The sequence below is a fragment of the Sinocyclocheilus anshuiensis genome, unplaced genomic scaffold (assembly GCF_001515605.1).
Source record: "Sinocyclocheilus anshuiensis isolate Anshui unplaced genomic scaffold, SAMN03320099.WGS_v1.1 scaffold1055, whole genome shotgun sequence".
In the NCBI taxonomy this organism is placed as follows: Eukaryota; Metazoa; Chordata; class Actinopteri; order Cypriniformes; family Cyprinidae; genus Sinocyclocheilus; species Sinocyclocheilus anshuiensis.
The window spans coordinates 199,555-210,578 of NW_015547681.1; the positions used below are offsets into that span (position 1 = coordinate 199,555).

Consider the following 11,024-nt stretch of genomic DNA (forward strand, 5'->3'; position numbering starts at 1 on the left):
AATACATTGTATAGGTCAAAATTATAGATTTTTCTTTTATGCCAAAAATCATTAGGATATTATGTAAAGATCATGTTCCATGAAGATATTTTGTAAATTTCCTACTGTAAATACATTAAAACTTTTGATTAGTAATATGCATTGCTAAGAACTTCATTTGGACAAATTTAAAGATGATTTTTATATCTTAATATAAAAAATGTACATATCTTTAATTAAAATTTTTAAATGACTAACAATACTAATTAATATTAAAATTAATTAAATTATTAAATTAATTAATATAATCTATATTTAAAAAATGAATACATATTTTCATGTAAAAAAAAGCCTTAAGAAAGGTATGCCACATTAAATGGACCACGTCTGTCCATCAAATCTTTCATTGGGATAAAAATGAAATGTGTTGTCTACTCTGAGGTCCATTAGGGAGGTTCTGATGGTACCTTTGGATCAACACAGAGCCATGATCAGTGGACTGTTGCTGTTTGTTCTCTCAAACACGCACTGCCAGCGTGATCTCTGATGACGGACAGCTCCTTCAGGATCAACGCCTGGTTTGAATACAGATTAAAATAAATAAATGAATAATTTATTTTTAAAAATAATAAATAAAAATGAAATACATATTACAAAAACAAAATATTATTTATATTTAAAATAATAATAATAAGCAATGTTTTTTATTACTTGCTTTATTTTTTATAGATTTTTATAATTTGTTTTAATTGTTTTAATAATTGTGAAAAATGAAAGACTGTCTCGTTTTCTCTCTCTGACCTCCAGTGTTTCCTCTGCGGTGCAGCCCGGCTGCTGCTGTAATCTGCCCGTCTTCAGGGCTTCGATATACTCGTCACATTTCTTATAGCCTGCGTCCAGTAGTTCCTGTTTGGCCTTCAAGAGTCCCTGTCCAGGCGTCACGTCTCCAATCCCAATGGAGAAACCTCGATTCGCTTCAACACAGGAGTCACAAAAACATCACAGTCATCACGACTTTAACCAAGCAACACAACCAGACAAATCAGACCTGAGACAGACACACACACACACACACACACACACACACACACACACACACACTCGCTCTCTCACACACACACTCGCTCTCTCACACACACACTCGCTCTCTCCTCTCTCAACTCGCTCTCTCACACACACACTCGCTCTCTCACACACACACTCGCTCTCTCACACACACACTCGCTCTCTCACACACACACTCGCTCTCTCACACACACACTCGCTCTCTCACACACACACTCGCTCTCTCACACACACACTCGCTCTCTCACACACACACTCGCTCTCTCACACACACACTCGCTCTCTCACACTGAACATTTTAATGTTGAAAACAGTTTTTATTTTTTTGTTGTTTTAAATTTCATTTACATTTTTCAGGATTTTCAGGATTCTCTTTTAAATTTTTCTGCATTCTGTTTTTTTCCGTTAAATTTTTTTGCATGACATCTTTTCCCCTTTTAATTTTTTTTACATTCCATTTTAATGGTAAATTAACATTTAGGAATAAAAAAGCAAGTCTAATTAGCTGAAATCACTTATACAATTTAACAACAATTTATTAAAAGTTCAACACAAATTTAATTTTTAGGGCCCTTTATTTTTCCCAAATTCCATGTTTCCCATTTTAATTTTTCTGGATCCCATTTTAATAGTTTAATTAAACTTCAATAAACAAAAAGCATGTCTAATCAACTGAATTAATAAAACTTTAGAAATTGAATAATTTATTACATATTTACAGTAATAGGGCCCTATGAAATCTTTAACTTTTGCAGAAAATCTGTTGCCTGTTTTCATTTTTCTGGATTAAAGATTTAATACAAATTTATTATTAAAAATGGTGGTAATCAAATGGCATAAAACATAAAAAACTTAATGAATCTCTTAAAATATAATCAAATTAAAATGTAAGTTTCTTTTTTTTTTTTTAACAACAGACTGTTAAAATTAAAACAAAATTAATTGTGTAATACTCACAAGGTTTTCAAAATGTAATATTACTATTATTATTACTACTACTACTTTGAGAAGTAATATAGTAATATATTTCTGTCACAATTACTTCAAGTTAAACCAAACATTTATTTTGGCTTTTGCTAAAATTGCTAAATTCCGTACCATTCTGTGTTATTCAGGAAATTCCATGAACCCCTCCGAGTTTTTCCACACTGCAGCACTCATAGGGCCCTACAAAAGTAAGCATATGTGATGTATCTAGCGCTCCCTGCTGTCGGCTCACTCACAGGAATCATTGTGACACAGATCCTCCCCTTCCCCGCAGTACTGTTTGTCTTTGGTGCACAGGTTGGCCTTCACCGAACAGCTTTTACTGGGTTTGAGTATCAGACTGAAGATCTGCTTCCCCGTCCACAGCCGGATCGGCTACAACAAAACAACACAAACCTCACCGTCACACTCACAGCTCAACTGCATTACACTTTCAAATCATCTGTGCACAAACTCATAAAAAATGAAGTGCATAACCTTCAGGAAATGTTGCCCATCCACCTTAAAAGGTCAAAGTAAATATTACATCAGCTGTTTTATTGCCTTAAGATTTTAAGGCATTTTAATTAAGATTTTAATAATTCAATTTAATGCATATAAAATAAATAAATGCTTTTAGTATTATTATTTCTAAATTTGAAATAATTTTCAAAAGGTATTATTATTATTATTGATAATAAGCATTATTTTATTTTTATTAGTTGCAAATAACAGAAAATTTAGATTAATTTCACTCAGTAGGGGAAAAGTGAGACCAAATGTTGGTTTGTAGTTATTGATAAACTCAAACTGCCCATAAATAATGAAAAACAAAACAAACAAACAAACATATTTAAGAAAAATAAAAAAGTAACAAGTTTGAATATCTGAGCTCGATGCAGTCACTAACACGTGTTAAAAAAATTAGTGTTAGAGAAGGTTGGAAAAAGAATGACTTTGATTACTTGTCTCTCCACCATACTGTAAAAAAGGCTCCAAATGATGTCACTTCCTGTATTCTAACAAGGATATATCAAAAATCGAATCTAATAATTAAAGAAAAAAAAAATCTAATAACTAAAGTTACACTCTGTGTGCAGTTATTACTCAGCGCAAACCAAAACTCTTGAGAGAAAAACGTCATATAACCTCCAAAGATAGAAGCGATTTAAACAGGAAATTGTCTCTCCGATAAAGAACTTTTCTTTAGTCTAAAACAACTCCAGACAGCTTTTATGAGGAGAGAATCAGCACCGGAAAACCTACAGGTGCAATTTTGTCATATCCCCCCATAGAGCATCAACTGATCCTTTATGACGGACAGAAAGAGAGAAAGAGAAGTTCATCACCTTCAGAATCGCAGGAGGCGGCAGAGAGATCTTGATTTTCTCGTCTTTTCCCACCAGGATGGAGGTGACGATCTGACAGGCTTTGGTTCGGTCGAAGAACGTGTCTTTGAGCGTGAGCAGGTACGCACCTGTTACACAAAACACACCTGAATAACAGCAGTCTAACGGCGCCATCTACAGGTGAGACATGAGCGAACATCAGATGCTGGATTCTGATTGGCTCGGGAGGAAAACACAGGCAGCACTCACCTGTCAGGAAGTCCTGAATGGCTGCGATCAGCGGCTCACCGTTTCTCGGAGTGACCAGATTAGCCTTCGTCTATGAGAGGAACACATAAAGAGGGGTTTATTTCATGATCGGATGCAGTTCAGGCGCTCTGATCGATGTGGTTTCTCTCTCTCACCCCCATGAGCACGAGCGCTTCAGCCTTGGCCTCCTCCGTCTGCGGCAGGTGAAGGTTCATCTCGTCTCCGTCAATTCAGCGTTGTACGGTGTGCAAACGCACTCGTTAAAACGAAACGTCCGATGAGGTTTCACGCGCGCCTGGAACAGAACACAAGAGACTTATATAGAAAGTTCATGAACTGATTTGACTGTGATTCACAAGCTCTTGATTCATCTTGATTCCGATTTCAATTCATCTGGATATCGATAAGTTACAGTACATGTCAATTTTTCTTAAGGAAAACAATTTTCTCAATTTATGTCGTAGATCATACAGGGAACTTTTTAAGATATAATAATCAGCACTCAAATAAAAATTTCTATTCAGACATTTAAATCACACATAGTTTTTAATGATATAATAGTTTCTACCAGTTTTATTTTATCAAGATACTATTAAAGTGTTTTTTATGATTTTAATTAGTCTTTTTTTTTTTTTATTTTAGTTGAAGTTTTAGTAATTTTGTTATACGTTTTTGTCATTTCTAATAGTCATTTATTAGTTCTTTTAAGTCTATAGTTTATTATTTGCATTTCAGTTTTAGTTTTAGTTATTTTAAATACATAAAGTTAACTAAATGAAAATGACAGATGTTTCCTTGGCAACTAGCTGAAATTAAATAAGTTAATTTTTTATATATATTTTATTTTAATTTCAGTTTAATTTCAGTTCTATGGTTTAGTTTAAGTTAACTACAACAACCCTTGTTTCTACTCCAATTTGTTGTTGAAATATAAATATTTAAATGGTGATTCATAAAAACTTTCTTTAGTCACAGATTTATTCAAATATACATTAAATAATGAAGACATCACTAACAGGTTAAGCAAAAATATAATGAATATGTAATGCAGAGCGTATATTGATCAAAATGCTCCTCTCTAGAGTAAATTTTTCTAGCCAACTAACCACTTTATGGAGACTGAATGTCTTTTCTGAGGCAAACATGACGTTACACGACTGTTTACAAGCTGTTTTACTGACGACTTTCCTTCCATCCAAAGATCAACTTCGAAATGTAAGAATCGATATCGGTTCATCAATTAAATCAATTAATCAATATTGTCAACTCAGCCTTACAAGGCACTTTCTTTGTTTCATCTGGACAATTTACCGTAATTCCACATCGTTTTCATCCACATAAAAAGCCTTTGAGCAAATGAGAAATAATAACTCACAATATGAGCCATGATACTGAGTTTGTGCAGAGACGGCTGCCGGTTGAACAGAACGATTTCTCCATCAATCATGTGTCTCTCAACAACATCACCGTACTTCAGCTCCTGAGCCATCTTCTCCCGATTACCGTACTTCAAAAACCTGAAACACGCAGCCATGACATTCACACGATGAAAACTGCTCATGTCTTACTGGATCTGCATGACTTTCCTTCTTTGCAGACAGAGACGTTTTAAAGAATGCATGAACAATGATTTATACTAGGGCAGGGGAAAAAAGTATCGATTTCTCGATTGTAATTGATTCTCATTTTCATGAAACCCTCATAAATTCCAAGAATCGATTAGTCTCGCCTGTCAGATAATGAAGGGAACATTGTAGCGCCTCCCGTCCAATAAATTGCAATAAGCTTTGTGATTTGTTACTTTTGATATGAAACAAAGTCTCAGATTTCAAATTCTGTCCATTTTATTACAATATTCAGATATTAAACGCCGTTTTGGCACTGTTTAATGTGGCGTAAGACAGATCGCTGTGAACTGATCGTCTCCTCCGCTTTAATAGCGGTTACAGCATGAAATAAACATGAATGAACATCTGAAGCTATGTTAAAAGAAAGAGTACAACTTACCGAAATCCGTATCCTGTCTCATGTAATCGCTCAATCTAGAGAGGAGCATTTTGCTAAATATGCACCTTATAACATATTTATTAGAAGTCTCGCAGCAGGATGTAGAAGATGTTGTTTTTGGATCCAGATCCCAGAGTTCCTTTATCCATACTGCCACACATCAGCTCACTGTTCTGGATCACCACAACTGCACGTAAACACACACACACACACACGTTACACATAAACTTCACATTTTTCTGGACCCTAAACTGTTTATATTAAAGTTCCCTTGTATTAGAAGGGTTTCTCATGCAGTGAACATTTTATTCCAGCAAATGTTGAAAACAGTTTTTATTTTTTTGTTGTTTTAAATTTCATTTACATTTTTCAGGATTCTGCTTTTTACCTTTTAAATTTTTCTGCATTCTGTTTTTTTCCGTTAAATTTTTTTGCATGACATCTTTTCCCCTTTTAATTTTTTTTACATTCCATTTTAATGGTAAATTAACATTTAGGAATAAAAAAGCAAGTCTAATTAGCTGAAATCACTTATACAATTTAACAACAATTTATTAAAAGTTCAACACAAATTTAATTTTTAGGGCCCTTTATTTTTCCCAAATTCCATGTTTCCCATTTTAATTTTTCTGGATCCCATTTTAATAGTTTAATTAAACTTCAATAAACAAAAAGCATGTCTAATCAACTGAATTAATAAAACTTTAGAAATTGAATAATTTATTACATATTTACAGTAATAGGGCCCTATGAAATCTTTAACTTTTGCAGAAAATCTGTTGCCTGTTTTCATTTTTCTGGATTAAAGATTTAATACAAATTTATTATTAAAAATGGTGGTAATCAAATGGCATAAAACATAAAAAACTTAATGAATCTCTTAAAATATAATCAAATTAAAATGTAAGTTTCTTTTTTTTTTTTTAACAACAGACTGTTAAAATTAAAACAAAATTAATTGTGTAATACTCACAAGGTTTTCAAAATGTAATATTACTATTATTATTACTACTACTACTTTGAGAAGTAATATAGTAATATATTTCTGTCACAATTACTTCAAGTTAAACCAAACATTTATTTTGGCTTTTGCTAAAATTGCTAAATTCCGTACCATTCTGTGTTATTCAGGAAATTCCATGAACCCCTCCGAGTTTTTCCACACTGCAGCACTCATAGGGCCCTACAAAAGTAAGCATATGTGATGTATCTAGCGCTCCCTGCTGTCGGCTCACTCACAGGAATCATTGTGACACAGATCCTCCCCTTCCCCGCAGTACTGTTTGTCTTTGGTGCACAGGTTGGCCTTCACCGAACAGCTTTTACTGGGTTTGAGTATCAGACTGAAGATCTGCTTCCCCGTCCACAGCCGGATCGGCTACAACAAAACAACACAAACCTCACCGTCACACTCACAGCTCAACTGCATTACACTTTCAAATCATCTGTGCACAAACTCATAAAAAATGAAGTGCATAACCTTCAGGAAATGTTGCCCATCCACCTTAAAAGGTCAAAGTAAATATTACATCAGCTGTTTTATTGCCTTAAGATTTTAAGGCATTTTAATTAAGATTTTAATAATTCAATTTAATGCATATAAAATAAATAAATGCTTTTAGTATTATTATTTCTAAATTTGAAATAATTTTCAAAAGGTATTATTATTATTATTGATAATAAGCATTATTTTATTTTTATTAGTTGCAAATAACAGAAAATTTAGATTAATTTCACTCAGTAGGGGAAAAGTGAGACCAAATGTTGGTTTGTAGTTATTGATAAACTCAAACTGCCCATAAATAATGAAAAACAAAACAAACAAACAAACATATTTAAGAAAAATAAAAAAGTAACAAGTTTGAATATCTGAGCTCGATGCAGTCACTAACACGTGTTAAAAAAATTAGTGTTAGAGAAGGTTGGAAAAAGAATGACTTTGATTACTTGTCTCTCCACCATACTGTAAAAAAGGCTCCAAATGATGTCACTTCCTGTATTCTAACAAGGATATATCAAAAATCGAATCTAATAATTAAAGAAAAAAAAAATCTAATAACTAAAGTTACACTCTGTGTGCAGTTATTACTCAGCGCAAACCAAAACTCTTGAGAGAAAAACGTCATATAACCTCCAAAGATAGAAGCGATTTAAACAGGAAATTGTCTCTCCGATAAAGAACTTTTCTTTAGTCTAAAACAACTCCAGACAGCTTTTATGAGGAGAGAATCAGCACCGGAAAACCTACAGGTGCAATTTTGTCATATCCCCCCATAGAGCATCAACTGATCCTTTATGACGGACAGAAAGAGAGAAAGAGAAGTTCATCACCTTCAGAATCGCAGGAGGCGGCAGAGAGATCTTGATTTTCTCGTCTTTTCCCACCAGGATGGAGGTGACGATCTGACAGGCTTTGGTTCGGTCGAAGAACGTGTCTTTGAGCGTGAGCAGGTACGCACCTGTTACACAAAACACACCTGAATAACAGCAGTCTAACGGCGCCATCTACAGGTGAGACATGAGCGAACATCAGATGCTGGATTCTGATTGGCTCGGGAGGAAAACACAGGCAGCACTCACCTGTCAGGAAGTCCTGAATGGCTGCGATCAGCGGCTCACCGTTTCTCGGAGTGACCAGATTAGCCTTCGTCTATGAGAGGAACACATAAAGAGGGGTTTATTTCATGATCGGATGCAGTTCAGGCGCTCTGATCGATGTGGTTTCTCTCTCTCACCCCCATGAGCACGAGCGCTTCAGCCTTGGCCTCCTCCGTCTGCGGCAGGTGAAGGTTCATCTCGTCTCCGTCAATTCAGCGTTGTACGGTGTGCAAACGCACTCGTTAAAACGAAACGTCCGATGAGGTTTCACGCGCGCCTGGAACAGAACACAAGAGACTTATATAGAAAGTTCATGAACTGATTTGACTGTGATTCACAAGCTCTTGATTCATCTTGATTCCGATTTCAATTCATCTGGATATCGATAAGTTACAGTACATGTCAATTTTTCTTAAGGAAAACAATTTTCTCAATTTATGTCGTAGATCATACAGGGAACTTTTTAAGATATAATAATCAGCACTCAAATAAAAATTTCTATTCAGACATTTAAATCACACATAGTTTTTAATGATATAATAGTTTCTACCAGTTTTATTTTATCAAGATACTATTAAAGTGTTTTTTATGATTTTAATTAGTCTTTTTTTTTTTTTATTTTAGTTGAAGTTTTAGTAATTTTGTTATACGTTTTTGTCATTTCTAATAGTCATTTATTAGTTCTTTTAAGTCTATAGTTTATTATTTGCATTTCAGTTTTAGTTTTAGTTATTTTAAATACATAAAGTTAACTAAATGAAAATGACAGATGTTTCCTTGGCAACTAGCTGAAATTAAATAAGTTAATTTTTTATATATATTTTATTTTAATTTCAGTTTAATTTCAGTTCTATGGTTTAGTTTAAGTTAACTACAACAACCCTTGTTTCTACTCCAATTTGTTGTTGAAATATAAATATTTAAATGGTGATTCATAAAAACTTTCTTTAGTCACAGATTTATTCAAATATACATTAAATAATGAAGACATCACTAACAGGTTAAGCAAAAATATAATGAATATGTAATGCAGAGCGTATATTGATCAAAATGCTCCTCTCTAGAGTAAATTTTTCTAGCCAACTAACCACTTTATGGAGACTGAATGTCTTTTCTGAGGCAAACATGACGTTACACGACTGTTTACAAGCTGTTTTACTGACGACTTTCCTTCCATCCAAAGATCAACTTCGAAATGTAAGAATCGATATCGGTTCATCAATTAAATCAATTAATCAATATTGTCAACTCAGCCTTACAAGGCACTTTCTTTGTTTCATCTGGACAATTTACCGTAATTCCACATCGTTTTCATCCACATAAAAAGCCTTTGAGCAAATGAGAAATAATAACTCACAATATGAGCCATGATACTGAGTTTGTGCAGAGACGGCTGCCGGTTGAACAGAACGATTTCTCCATCAATCATGTGTCTCTCAACAACATCACCGTACTTCAGCTCCTGAGCCATCTTCTCCCGATTACCGTACTTCAAAAACCTGAAACACGCAGCCATGACATTCACACGATGAAAACTGCTCATGTCTTACTGGATCTGCATGACTTTCCTTCTTTGCAGACAGAGACGTTTTAAAGAATGCATGAACAATGATTTATACTAGGGCAGGGGAAAAAAGTATCGATTTCTCGATTGTAATTGATTCTCATTTTCATGAAACCCTCATAAATTCCAAGAATCGATTAGTCTCGCCTGTCAGATAATGAAGGGAACATTGTAGCGCCTCCCGTCCAATAAATTGCAATAAGCTTTGTGATTTGTTACTTTTGATATGAAACAAAGTCTCAGATTTCAAATTCTGTCCATTTTATTACAATATTCAGATATTAAACGCCGTTTTGGCACTGTTTAATGTGGCGTAAGACAGATCGCTGTGAACTGATCGTCTCCTCCGCTTTAATAGCGGTTACAGCATGAAATAAACATGAATGAACATCTGAAGCTATGTTAAAAGAAAGAGTACAACTTACCGAAATCCGTATCCTGTCTCATGTAATCGCTCAATCTAGAGAGGAGCATTTTGCTAAATATGCACCTTATAACATATTTATTAGAATTTTTTTTTTTACTGTTCTTCAATATTTAATTTATGTTTGAAATCATCCGTCAAGTTTTTGTGACAGCCACCATTTAAATGTTTATATTTCAAAAAAACCGAATTGGAGTAGAAATATAATTATGTACTTTAAGTTAAAATTAGTATTATAGCTTTAATATTACAAAAGCTTTATTGAGTATATTTAAAGTGTTTATACAAATCAGCAAATTTCAACTTTTCATATTATTGACTCTCAGGTATATTTTAGAGCAGTGTTTCCCAACCGGGGTGCCGTCTGTCGAGAGCAGGGGTGCCATGTAAAAAAATCCTTTTTTAATATTTTTAAATTGCTAAAATGTTCAAAAAAGCATCTATTATATAATATCCATTTCTGATGTCGCCAATAATTAGAGATGCACCGAAATTTCGGCTGCCGAAAATTAGTTCACCGCTCAGGTTTCACTTTCACGTGGTGTGACGCTCTGCGTATTATCCCGCTCTATGTGTGCGCTCCGCTCAGTCGCTCCACTCATATACCGTTCATGCTCATCGGAACAGCAAAGTCCACTCAAAAATTAAGCCGGCAGAATACATCGATGTAGTACAGTATTGTTTCTGTCTGCAATAGCCCTACTGTGTTGTAACATGGTGTGGTATATGGGCAACTCTGGTAACGCTGCCCTCTCATTCATTGATCTGCTAACCGCATGTTATGCTCACGTGTTCTGATAATAATAGCTTTCTAGGACTAAAC

The 11,024-nt window shown here is 34.3% G+C and overlaps 1 pseudogene; it reads right to left on the minus strand.

Moving 5' to 3' along the window:
• LOC107703096 (DNA-directed RNA polymerase III subunit RPC1-like) overlaps positions 1-11,024 on the minus strand; it is a 64,181-nt pseudogene that overhangs the window by 24,878 nt on the left and 28,279 nt on the right.